Consider the following 13480-nt stretch of genomic DNA (forward strand, 5'->3'; position numbering starts at 1 on the left):
GGTACTTGAAATTAATTTTTTCGAAATTTTGAAAATGTGTATTGAAGGTCCACATCAGGGTCTCGGAAAACATTTTTATCATATTTTTAATTTTAAGTCATTCCCTTTTTTATCCATATGCATTTGAAAAAACAAAATTATAAGACCTTTTTGCAGTGACTTTTTTTTTTGCGTAATTTTGGTCAAAACAGCTGGAAATAATTATGTGAAAAATCATATTTTTTCCAGTACTCTTTCAAAAATGATGAACAAGTTGAAGAAAAAGACTGAAACTAGTACATTTTCTCGCCAGATGAGTAAAACAAAGACTAAAATTGGAACATTAAAATTTGCGGGAGGGAAAATATTTTAAAAATAGCAGTGAATTGGGTTTTCATCTCTTGAAATCATGATAATTTGGGTGAAATTTTATTATTTTTTGTTCGTCGTGAATAATGTTATGCAGTCGTGTTTATTGTTATCTCATACTACATCCTCCGTCGTTCCTACCTACTTTACTGTCGGGCTTTATCCTGGCGTGAAAGTTTATATTTGATTGTCGTTCATTCAGCCTTTTTGGTCGTTACGTATGCTCGTCGTGATACTTGTTTTTTTGGTCGTGCAAAATATTAGTACCCAAAAATATGCCCAAACGTAATTCAAAATTGTTGCGGTGGGATGGTGCAGTTTGAGAGATTTTTCATTGAGCCAATATTTCTCAAAATATTATGTACTATGGATATCTTGAGGTCTTATAGCCACATTCTTGTGTTTTTTTCTACCCAGTAGGTTTTTCATTTGATTTGTTGTGCTGTGAAGTACTGAAGAAATCTGAAAATTTTCTCAGTATTTGAGGAAGCCCTAGTAAAGCCTGAGTAAAGTTCAACTGAATACCTAATTGTCAAAAAATGCAGTTTTTCATTTTTTATGAAAAATCAGTTTTGGGGGAAAACTTGAGATCCTTCGCATAGTATAAAGGAAGACGAAATTTCCCACCAACACGATGTGATGATTTTTTTATCCACTTTTTGGTGAAACCGAAAGGTCAGGTACCTACCATTTTTTCTGCCTCGGTAGGAGTGAGGGGGGGAGCTTTCTGTGCGTTCTAGGGTCCAAAGATCACGATTAGACCACTCATTCAAATTTGGGTTTCCTTGTTTATTTAGTCATTTATTTATTTATTTTTAAATTTAATTTACGAGTCATTTAGTTAAATTTTTTTAAGGGAGTCGTTTGAATTTCTAAACCGTCTTGCTTTTGAGATATTTTAAAAAGTTTGTCTTGAAGCAATTGTGGTGAAAATTTTCATTTTTTTTTCGTTTCTTTTTTTGAAAATACAATTTTTTTGATCAATTTTTTTGCTGGCTTTGTTTTTTAAATTCTTGAAACAGAAATCAAGAAGGTGAACTTGGCTTTTTTTTGGTAAAATAAAGTACCTATTAATTTCAAATTGATGAAAAATGTTCATAAAATCTCATTCTGTAGACTTTGTTATTGTGTTAGTCAACTAGCCATAGTTATAAAATTTGATAGTTTGTACAAAATCAGCTGATGATACTGTAGGTAATATTTGCTTGAAAATGCTTTCTGAATAGAACGGAAAAGGGGAAAAATATCTTGAAGATGCACCTAACAGGATGTTTTTTGGGGAAAATCACGAAAAGTAAGATTCGAATCACGAATCATCGTGATAAATAAATACGAACCTCGAATCATTGATTCTAAAAAGTCATTTGAAACATGATTATCTTCAAATCATTTTTAATTCAACACGTGTTTATCTTCGTGTGGTACATATAAAAATCACTCTCCGATACCTACCCAAAATTGTTGGTATATTAGAAAACGACCAAAGCTTTCAAAATTTGTGTGAAATTGAATCATGATCTGTCAAAAATTTAAAAAGTATAATAAAATTATAAAATCGATCTCCCAGTTATTGAAAATTACAGTAAATTGATGAAAAATGAGCACACAATTAATCAGTGTTTTGCGAAAGTTGCTTAAAAATTTGTTGAAATGAGACAGAAATTTGTTGAAATTTACTGAAAATTGAGCAATGCATTGTGAAAGTGCTTGACTACGAAAAATTAATATTTTTGAGAATTGCATAAATTGATCAAATGTTATCAAAATAAAATGAAATTCAGAAAAAATTACTCCAAGTAGAATCATAAAAATTATAAAATTGGCTTAAAAATAACTTCAGTATTACCAGAAATTGATGGAAGTGCAGTTAAATTGCGCAAAGCTGTGCAATAATTGCTTAAAACATAATTTGGACTTGTTAGAATGCCATGAAAATATCTGTAAACAGCCAAAATTTCTTGAAATTCCTCAAAATTCGAGTAAAATCTTGCAAAAGTAGATTTGATCTTTCGAAATTGGATGAAAACTTGTCAGAATTGTAGAAAGACTTACGAAATTTGTCAAGCTGACTTCTGAATTTTTCAAAATCACCATAAATTGATGAAAATTGAAGCGAAGTCTCCTCTCCAAGGAAATTTTCGAATCGTGGACAGATATGTTTCTTGCTCAGTTAACTCAATGTTCAGAATTACATTTGAAAAAAAATCTGACAGAATACGTATCAGTAAGTCATTTGTGAAAGTCTGATGTAATTTTAGTGATTCATTTCTCTCCCCCCCCCAGTCTAATATAGTGTCAGAAAATCAACAAAAAAATTTCTTCAAGTTTTTGTGAGTCTGATGTAATGTCCGAAAGGCAGCAGATTTTTTCAAAATTCAACCTTTTTTTTTTTTTTTTTTTTTTTTTTTGAGTGTTTGTAATTACTTGATTATTACACCCGTCGTATGGGATTTAAATCGAGTTGGTAAGGTCAAGTTTTTTAATTAGATCTAAGAATTTTTTAATTTCGGAATGGTCGTCTGGTATGAATAGGGATCTTTCGTCTATTTGTAGGGATAGTCTGTGCTGATGTAAGGAGGGACAGTGAAATAGTAAGTGTTGGACAGGTATAAGTTCTGACAGGCAGAACTGACATGTGGGTTTTGGGGCCTTTTCAAAGAGGTGATTGTGTGTGATTTTTGTGTGGCCAATTCTCAGTCTGGTTATAATGATTTCTTCAAGTCTGTTTAAGTGGGAGAGGTTTTTCCAAGGATGGACTAATTTTTTATGTTGAAAGAGCTTGTTTGTGGTTTGGAGGGACCAAAAGTTTTGCCATTTCTTAAGTGTGCTTTGGGTGAAGATAGATTTGAGGTCGTCAGCTGTGATAAATGTAACCTGATACCAAATAATCGTATTTTTTCAAGTTTTTCAAAATCTGGCACAAAATGTCAAGAAGGCAACAATATTCTTTTCCAAAGCAGCCCGATGCTTAGAATCTGGAAAAAATGTGTGACAAAATATCAGAAAGTGAATTCTGAAAGTTTGACTCAATTTTAGTAGGTAATTTTATTAATTTTTTTCCAGATTCTTAGAAGTCTGACATATTGGTATTTTTTTTCTTTTTCAAAAGTTCTCATAAGTCGATTCGATCAAATTTTTTTTACAAGTTTTTGAAAGTTTGACATGATGTTAGTAAGTCGAATGAAGTTTGTTTGCAAACGTTTTCAAAAGTCAGCGTCACGCTCATCTGCGTGACGGAAATTTTGAAAAGACCCCCCCCCCCACGTGAAAAACATATCCCCATGTCAAAATCAGAGCAATCGAGCGAAAATGTCATGAAAGTAGTTGAAAATTACTGAAATTAGATGAAATACCTCAAAAGAGTAAAATATCGCAATGATATCCAAAATCAAAAAAATTGCAGATACAAAATGCATAATTAAAAAGTGATTAAATTTTTTTTATCAAAATTGAATGTCATTTTTGCGAAAATTACGTTCGGTAGGTATCCCAGAAAAACTGTAATTATTGTCATAAATCTTGCCAAAAATTATCAAAAAATTGATGAAATTTTGGGCACAAATTGCGTAAAACAAGGTTGAAATGGAAATGTTTTAAAATTTTATGCAAATTCATTTTATAAAATGATCAAAATGTGATGAAAAATCTCGGAATTTTAGCAAAATTTCGCAAAAGCTCAGGAGGAGTTACTAATAAACTTGTTCAAATTGGACCTATCATAAAAGTGGAATAAAATTTCGTAAAAATTACACGAATTATCTTAAAAACTTGAAATTTTAGTAAAATTGAGGCGATCTTGGCAACATAACATTCTTCAAAGCTGATAAAGTGTCTCAAAATTTTGAGTAGAAGGTTGAAAAAATAAAAAGTAAAGTCTTGCGATAAAGAGAACGAGGAACTAAAATGTGATTCGTGAACAGCTGATTCATGTCTCATCATGGTTGTATGAATCACGAATCACAGCTACAGAAAAAGTTATTCAAATCAAAGATCATGAATCACGTTTGAAAAAATTATTCAAACTCGACATTTTTTTATCCGAATCGTGATTCGAATCGCATCATGATCCGAGTAGTTCCCTACCCCGGATCCGCACCATATTTACTTGTATTTCCCAAATCCATAACTCAGCAAAATTGTCCAGCCCATTGCTTAGTTTTCTTTCCTTTTCTAGACCAACTCTCCGCAATGCTACAATTAATTCACCCTTCGTATTTAGTTTACTTCTGCGGTATATCATTAAGAAGAAAAATTGCTAACGCTCAGTGTACGTATACGACGATATTTGCTAGCGAATTGTGCATGTATTGTGTGGTACAAAGAGCATATTCGCATCAGCGATATGGGTAATATTGAAAAGCTTCGATCTGAAGGCAATATGGTCCAAATACGTTCATTACTTTGGTCGTGGCCGGCGCGACGAGCAAGACAGAATAGCTAGATAGACGAAAAGAGGGCACTGTACGAGTGTACGATGACTGCCTATAGGAAAATTATTGATTAGTTATTCGACTGGTTTGCGGGTCAGACCCCCTGCAAAGTATTAACTATGAATAGAGTCGGCAGCTAGCATGTGTTAGCGGGGACCCGTATATATACTCCTGTAGTACGTGCCGACGATGACGACAAGTTTCAACTACAATGATAGACGCCAGATGCCAGATTTTTTGCATTCTCTATTGTTCGTCGTATAGGGTACAATGCGTCCAAGATGAGGAGCAGAAGTATCCTCGCGTGATCACGAGAAGGGGTAGTGAGGTGAGTTAAACCCTTATACCGAAGCAGGTTTTAATCTAAACCAAAGGCAAAAAAAGAAGGGAACAAGTGCACCGTTTGTACTGGTAACGAATGTTGCTACGAAACATATGGGACGCTATTAGAGAGTACTGTATGTGTATAACCCACCGAAGCGGCGGTGGCGGTGCTCTTTTGTTGTCTTGATTGTCCACATGGTATAGTCAACATTAACTCTCGGCCCTATTCATTGGATTTAAATTGTAATCGTGGCGAAAAGCCGCGATTAATCGAAATTAAATGCTAAATCCCGAAATGATCGCGATGCTAAGTCCATGCCAAGGTTGGGGGCTGATGCGGTGTGTAAGCCAAGTGGTGTTATGTTCCAAGAGGTCTGGGTGTTGAGTTGCCTGGTAGGTACTGCAGAGAGTGAATCGTCGTTCGTTTATGGCTGGATGATACCGAAACCGGAACGAAAATAGCGTTAAGGATGGATTCGTTAGGGAATCTCATTCGTCAATAGTCTATTAGATGAGCACTGAGCAGATAGGGATGTCAAAAGGTATCAATTGCTGGTGCCTTTAATGTTGAAAGAGTCATAAAAAAACAATTTAATTCTTTTTTAGGGAGATCCGGCTAAATATAACTTCTTTCAGTTGATAATAATACATAAGATAAGCTCTTAATTCACACCTTTAATATTTCACCAATCAAATCGAGCCCACTCGCGAACAAATTCCAAACCGAAATTCGCGCCAAAAATCTCGCCTCGCCCATCTTATTAAACGATCATCTCCATAACAGCTCATTTTTCTCTCAACATCGCCGAGCTCGATGAACAAGAAGAAGAAGAGCGAAAAGTACATATCTAATACACAGCTAGCAAACTATACAGTAGCAAGACGCGGACTAAGACAAATGATATTAAAATAACATCGAAGAATATATACTTTAAAAACTCGAATATCTTTATCGTTTTCGACATCTATGGCAAATTTGGCGATGGGCTGCGGCCTTCGCCCGCATCGCTGCTTCTTTCCTTTCGGCAAAAACGTTCTTTTTATTATCTCCTTAAAGCGGAGTTTTTCGCATTAAAATCGAAATAAATTGATAAAAGTTTTTCGTTGGCGAAACTGCATAATCACGACGTTCGTCGTAGTAATAATAACACCAACTATACCCCGAAATCATATCTGCGGCCGCAATCTGAATATAATGATTATAAATCATTTCGCTAACGTCGAAGACAATTAATATCTGCATCACTTACTTTTTTGCCGTTATCTTTTAATATTTTCCATTCGTATTTTAAACGCGAGCGGCAAGGCGCTTTTTAATTTCAACGATGGTGTTATTAATTTTTAGTATGGGATGCGCCTGGCGCAGAATCCTCTATGACTTTTCGAGAGACATTGTATTCATTTCTTCTGTCTTTTTCTTGGTGTTTGGCTTGGTCTCAGCAGTAGCTTTTGGTGTGTAAGTAGGTATATTTCTTATTGTCGATGAAGGTCACTGTTTTTGATTCGGGAAGATTGACGGTATTGAAATCGAATGTGTCTGTTTTGTGACTAGTTTGGTTTGTTCTTAAATGTACTGGGTGTTCTGTTGCAGGTATTGAATAATTCTCTTGGCAATTCTGCAACCCAAAGTACACAGGTAAAAATTGAATTGCCACTTCCAAAAATGGAACGGGCGAAGTTACTCGTGTGAGGTGTTCACTCTAGATTCAAAAGTTGAATAGGTAGATAGGTTGACATTAATTTCATCAAATGGCATAACGTTGAAAGAGTGTGAAAAAGGTTCTTTTCAATTTTAGCTCAACTTTAAAATTGAATTCGTTGCGATCAGGTAAAATTTTCATTTGCTCTTGCAGCTTCTTCAACTTATGTTCAGAGTTGAAGACACTGAGACATTTTCAAAATTTCAATCGGTCTGATTTGACCAAGTTCTAGAAAAACCGTATCGTTTTTCATCAAATTGAAGGATGAGAAAGCTAAGCCCAACGTGTAGATGAACATATTCCTATAAATGCTCTTTCGTTTTGAAAATCCGGCCCGGAGGACCAAAATGTTTTGCGACTATTTGCAAAATCTGAGTTTTTTTTTTTTTTTTAAGGAAACTGTTATTTTTTATACGTTACTTTATTTCAATTAAAACTATCGATATTTTTTATAAATACTTAAAATATTTTGGTCCTCCGGGCCAGATTTTTGAAATGCAGAAGCATTCACAGGGTCGCCATCATCATTTTGGCTTTGAGTTTGGCTATCTTATTTTTCTATTTCTTCATACTCATCAAAAAATTGAGATTTTTGCCGGAAAGTTTTGGTCCCTAGGGCCGGATTTTTCATGCACACAAGCATCATAGACATGTGTTTATCTCAGTTTTGGGTTTCGCTTTCTTTTTCTTTTTTTTTCACATTTCCTTCGTCCATTAGCAAATTTAAAAAGTTAGGATTTTCAGGGACTTGTCCTCGTCATAACTGAAATTTTTGAATCTCGTATACATTATTTCTCAAAGTATTGTATGATTTTCTTCCGAATTGAAATTTTTCCTGTAATAAATTTTACTTCCGTTGGTTTAGTGGTGCTCTCTATCGAAATGTTCAGCCAGTACAAAATCTTTGCTATTTTAATTGGTAAAAATAGGTGTGGTTGTCCTGTGTGTTGAATTTGCTTTTCATTGTATTATTTTCATTCCAAATTTAATGCACTAAATGTGGAATTTGTTTCTCTCGTGGTCGACTGTTCGTGTACATTTTACTCTGAGTAAGAATCTTGTTGATTTTTTTGGAAGAGGGGGGCGAGGATTGAGTGGAATGATTTCTTGAAATTTTGTAGGAAGTGTAGAAAGGTATAAGTGATAAACTGGTGGTTTTAAAATTCTGATTCACTAAATGAAAATTTATTCTAGAAATCACAAAAAAATGTAATTATACTTGTAATTTATTAGGTAAGTACTATTTAAAAAATACATTTGAAATAATCACAAAAAAGCTTCAAACCAAGTCATCATTAAACAATTTATTCACTTGAAATCATTTCAAAAAAAAAATCCATTTGTCATCACTTGAAAAAAAAATCATTTGAATTCAACCCTAAAAAATCAATTTTAAATCGTCATAAAAAATTCTTATTTGAATGTTTGAAACATTAAATTGTAAATCACTACATGAAAATTCATTATAAAAATCACCAAAAAAGTGTAGGTACCTATATCTATACTAAAAATTACTACAAAAAAAAGTAATTTGAAATAATCACAATAGAATTCGAAACAAATTCATCATTGTACAACTTTTTTAAAATGATTTTATTCAATGTCGCTCGACTCTTATTAATCATCACAAAAAATCCACTTGAAATCATTCCAAAAAAAATTATTTCTCATCACTTGAAAAAATGCATTAGAACTCAACCCTAATAAATCCATTTAAAATTGCTAAAAAAAAATCCAAGCTGAATTTCAAAAAATGAAATTTTAAATCATTAAACAGAAATTTATTCTAAAAATCATCGAAAAAGTTTATTAAAAATTACCACAAAAAAATTCATTTGAAATATTTACGAAAAAGTTCCAAAGTAATCATCACGAAAAATTCACTTGAAATCACTCCAAAAAAATTCATTTTTCATAATAATTAGAATTCAACATTTAAAAAAATTTCAAAACACAAAAAAAAAATGAACACGCACAATTTTGAAACAACTTTTCGATAGCACAGCATAGTCACAAACTAATTTAATACAATTAAATAGATTGTAGGACTACGTAAAAACGTGCTTCCTAAAATTTAAAGATCTTCTCTAATGTTACCCTTTAATTTGTTCAATTTTGATGAACTGAGTTCTGAAGTCTTGAGAAGAAAGTGTGCAAATCTGTTGAGTGCATTTTTTTGTCGTTAGGTGGAAGGGAAAAACATTGTAGAAAGTTGAAAGCAGGAAATTTGGAAATGGTCTTTGGCAAGTTCTGATATTTAGTGCAAAAGTTTTCGTGCATTTTTCACACCCTTCCCTTCCCCCCATATTTTTTTTGCCAAAATGTACAAAAAATTCACAAAATCCAAATATTTCTTCCCCTTTTTGAGATTGTTGGAGCTTGATCTCATTCACAATAGGGTCATCCGTGACGTATTAAATATGTTTTTCCAGGGAGAGAAATTAAAAAATATTTTAAACAAAAATGGTACCTACCTTGAAGTGCACGCAGTTTTTTCAAGATGCATACTCACGCCTATGAAAATGATTTTTCCCGACTATGCCAACACGACCATGCCCGATTAAAACGGTACACAATCGAGTCCAAATTAACGCCACTCCATCGCCTCGCAGCTTCGCATCATGTCGCGCCCGCCAACGCTGAAACCAAAAATAAAATGTAATTTATCCACTTCTCTCAATATACCAATCGTATTCGATTTGTAATGGATTGTTTTCCACAGGGACGTTATAGGTACTTTCTCGGTAGTACGTATAACACCGACCGTGTCAAATTTACCAACAACAGCTCACAAGACACGAGACGAAATAAGCTTACGAGATTGCTCAGCGAAACGACACAACTTTGTAATCAATCCTTCTACCCGAGACATTTTCAATCAGATATCAACAGCTGAGCTTCTAATCAACTCGCGCCCGTACTTATGGGAATTTCCGGTTCGACTGCACCAGCGTCTCGGAAATAATTGCTTTGTTATTGTGAGAAGTAGAAAAAATTATTCGATTGGATCGTACTATGTAGTATTCAGCTACTCGTAGCATCCCACATGGAGACAAATTCTCTTATATTCGATGAAAAAAGTTTCATCAAAAAGTTTCCAGTCACCTTTACGAAAGTCAATAGGCTATACTGCGAGCAACCTACATTTTCGCACGTTCTTTCAATATGGTAATCAGTGAATAGCAAATTAGTTTCATTCGAATAATCAAATTTATTATCTATACAAGCAAACACGTAGTAGCTCTAATAAGGCCCTCCAAAAAAAAACTGCCTACCTACGCACCCAAGACCTACACGAATCAGCGAAAATTTACCTATAAGAATTACCAGCACCCCCTTGCATCTTGCTGAACCTTTTCTTCGCACACGTAGAGATATAGGTAAAAGCCGAAAGTGAAAACATCACAGCCTGCTTATCTGTATGTGCATAAATTACGAAGACGAAGAGGTAAGCGAGGTGGGCCTTTAAAGTATGCAGAAGGAGAGAGAGACAGAGAGAGAGAGAAAAAAAGACAAAAGCCACGGGTTATATTTTCTTCGCTCTTTATAATGGTGATTAAAGCTAAGTTTTCCGAACCTTTTTATCTCGCCACATTCGTAAACGCTACGGCGGGGTTTATTTAACCCCCAAGAGGTTAGGCTAAAGGGATGTTGCCGATTAAGGGTTGCCGCTGGCTGCCTTGCCAAAAGGATAAGGGGAAAGAGGGTACTCGTTTCTTTGTCTCTCTCACTCTATCTCTCTTCCAATTTTCAATTGAAACATATCCAGTGGTTTGTCTTTCCTCGTCTATTACTACACACTCACACTGTTCGGTTCTTTAGTGACGCTCATCAATTGATCATTCAATTCCAATTTTTCCATTTCGTTTGCTTTATAGACTCTTGCTTTTGCTGCTTTTTTTTCGCCTCTTCTATTCCTTCGATTGTACGTACGTCTACGTATATGTATAGTTAACAAAATAAACGATTTCTACATCTCTATGTGTGTAAGTGTACTGTGCATGTGGAGCACCGCGAGCCGCAGTCGAGGTTTTGTGAAAAAAATTCTTCGTTTGAAGCCGACTTCGGCACGCTATGCCATCGTGTCGCCTTCGATTCGCGCTCCGATGAGTTAATCCGCGTCAATTTGTCGAACAATGTAGATTTGTGGTTCTGTATTGTAATGGGTCTTATGGACCTTTTCAATTAAATGATTGACGAACTGAATAATTAATACTTTCACTTTATTTCACGAATTTAACACAAGTATATACAGAAACAATAAGCTTAAACCGAAGCTAAACTTAAGACTTTCGTCTACAAGATAGAAAACCGAATCATACCAAACCCTGGACTCACCAGAGTATTTGTAGGGAAAAATCATCATGTAAAGGGTTGGCTAAAAGACATTTTGACTTAAATTGCTTAGACATTTTGACTTAAATTGCTTACGGTTCGTAATGTGCAATACTGCAATTACGAACCGTTTGTTGCACATTAGCAACTCGGAAGGGTGGTCAGTGGTTTACCAATGTTCGGCACGCGTCATATTTTTATGGCTGTGAGGCTGTGTGGCGCCAGCCGATATTACGTTTTTTTAACAGATTTTAACTTTACGTATATTTTGCCTACATGTGTCATCACAATATTTCCTTTCTCCCAAAAAAGTGACCACACTTTTCCCAAAATTCAAAAAGAAATTTAATTTCCCAAAATTTGCCACACTTGAAAAAAAAATTTGACTATGGAATAGATTGTGAAAGGGGACAAGGGGGGGGGGGGGGGGGGTAATTTTCAATTTTAGAAAGTTTCCATTCGGTTTATTATCATTTTTTCAATTTTGTCTTTTACCCAAAAAAAAAATATTAATAAATAAATATATTTTCCCAAAAAAAAAATTAAAAATGGGACAAGATACTTGATTATGAGTCCAGAGTCTGTTTGCTTTTTGTTTTTTCTCTAAATTTATAATATACAAGTACTAGAGGTATACATCTCAAAAACAAAAATTTTTTTTTTTGTTGGTTAGTATAAAAATATAATTATACATAGAAAATGTTATTATAAAAAATGGTATTATGAAAAATGGTATTATAAAAAATCAAATTATAATAAATCGAATTATAAGAAATCTAAACATAAAAAATCTAAATATAAAAAATCTAATTACAAAAAATCTAAAAAAAATATCAATGGAATGTAAATATGAGGTATTATGAGTAGAGATTTTTGAAAAAAAATGAGTATTTAAAAAAATACACATCTTTTTTTTTTTTTTTTTTCTCTTTTTTTTTTCTTTCTTTTTTTTTTCATTTTTTTTTTGTTTTATGCATTTTTTTCTCTTTTTTTTTGTTATTTATACATAAAATTTTTTCTAAAAAGATAAGTAAAATTATTTTAACAATATTTTTTTAAAATTAATACACTTAAAACAATTAACCATATTGTAAAAATAATACTGCTAATAGTATGTCCTCCATACAAGGGAGTCTGAATATCATTTAAAATTATATCTCTTAATTTGTTTTCAAATATTTGGGGGTTTTCTTTAATATTAAAAGAGGGGGTTTGTTCCTTCCAATTTTCATTAAAAATTTTTGTAATATTTTTAAATTTTAAGGGACTAAAGGGGTGAAAATCTATTTTGCTATTATCTAATTTAGTCCATTGCAAGGGAAGTAGTCTGTTTAGATGTAAGGTATTTTCAGAAGTTTTTATGCAAGGAAATCCTTGTGGGATCAGAATTTGGGTTTCCTCATCAGTTTTTAAAAGTAATTCAAAATCACAAGGGAGTTGAATTTTTATTGCACCAGATTGATTATAATTTATCTCTAAAGGAATAGTATCTGATTTTGAAGAGTTGTGAAGGAAAAGAAATTTTTGAGGATTGGAAATGATGTAAATATTTTCTTGAATTTTTCTAATTATTGTTTTTGAATGCATGTGCTCGCATTTAAAATTGCACACTGTATTTAATTCTTGAAGTTGTTTTCCAAGGATTAATGATTTTGCACATTCTGGTGATTCATAGGTGGAATCAAAATAGTCCAAAAAACATAACTGTCTTGAAAGATCACATTTTTTTAATGCTGTTCCTGTAATTTCTCTGATAATTTGTTTTCCAGAATCAAAAGCAATTAGCATTTGCTCAGTGTTCAGAATACAGAGCTCTTCTTTATTTCTGAAGTAGATTGGAGTATATTTGAATAATTTCCAGTCTGAATTAATTTTTTTCAAAGGCACTCGAATTTCTAATAAAATCTGCTGTTCTGAAATTTGACAATGTGTGATACTTCTGGTATAGTATTCCAAAATTTCTGAAGTAGGTATGGCTATGGTGTAATTAAATTTTTCAATATTGGTTTTCAAAACTTCAATGTAATATTTCAAGCTTTCTGGAGAGATAATTGAAGATGGAAGCTTGTGCTCTTTACAATGTTCAATAATGGATGAGAAAAACGAATTATAGAATGTTTTCTCTAGAATTGATATTAGTACTGGATATGTGGATCTATCTGCTGCAAAAAGGTCTGCAAATTTTTCCAAAGTGGTAGAGAGTGTGTCTATTGTTTGAGTTATCATTTCAATATTTGCATGAATTAGTTTAGAGAATGATTTAAGTTCTGTGGAAATATTGAAAATATCTGCATGTGTTTCAATTAAGGCTTCTTTTAAATTTTTATAATTGGCTGTTAATTC

Source organism: Planococcus citri, chromosome 2 (assembly GCF_950023065.1).
Source record: "Planococcus citri chromosome 2, ihPlaCitr1.1, whole genome shotgun sequence".
In the NCBI taxonomy this organism is placed as follows: domain Eukaryota; kingdom Metazoa; phylum Arthropoda; class Insecta; order Hemiptera; family Pseudococcidae; genus Planococcus; species Planococcus citri.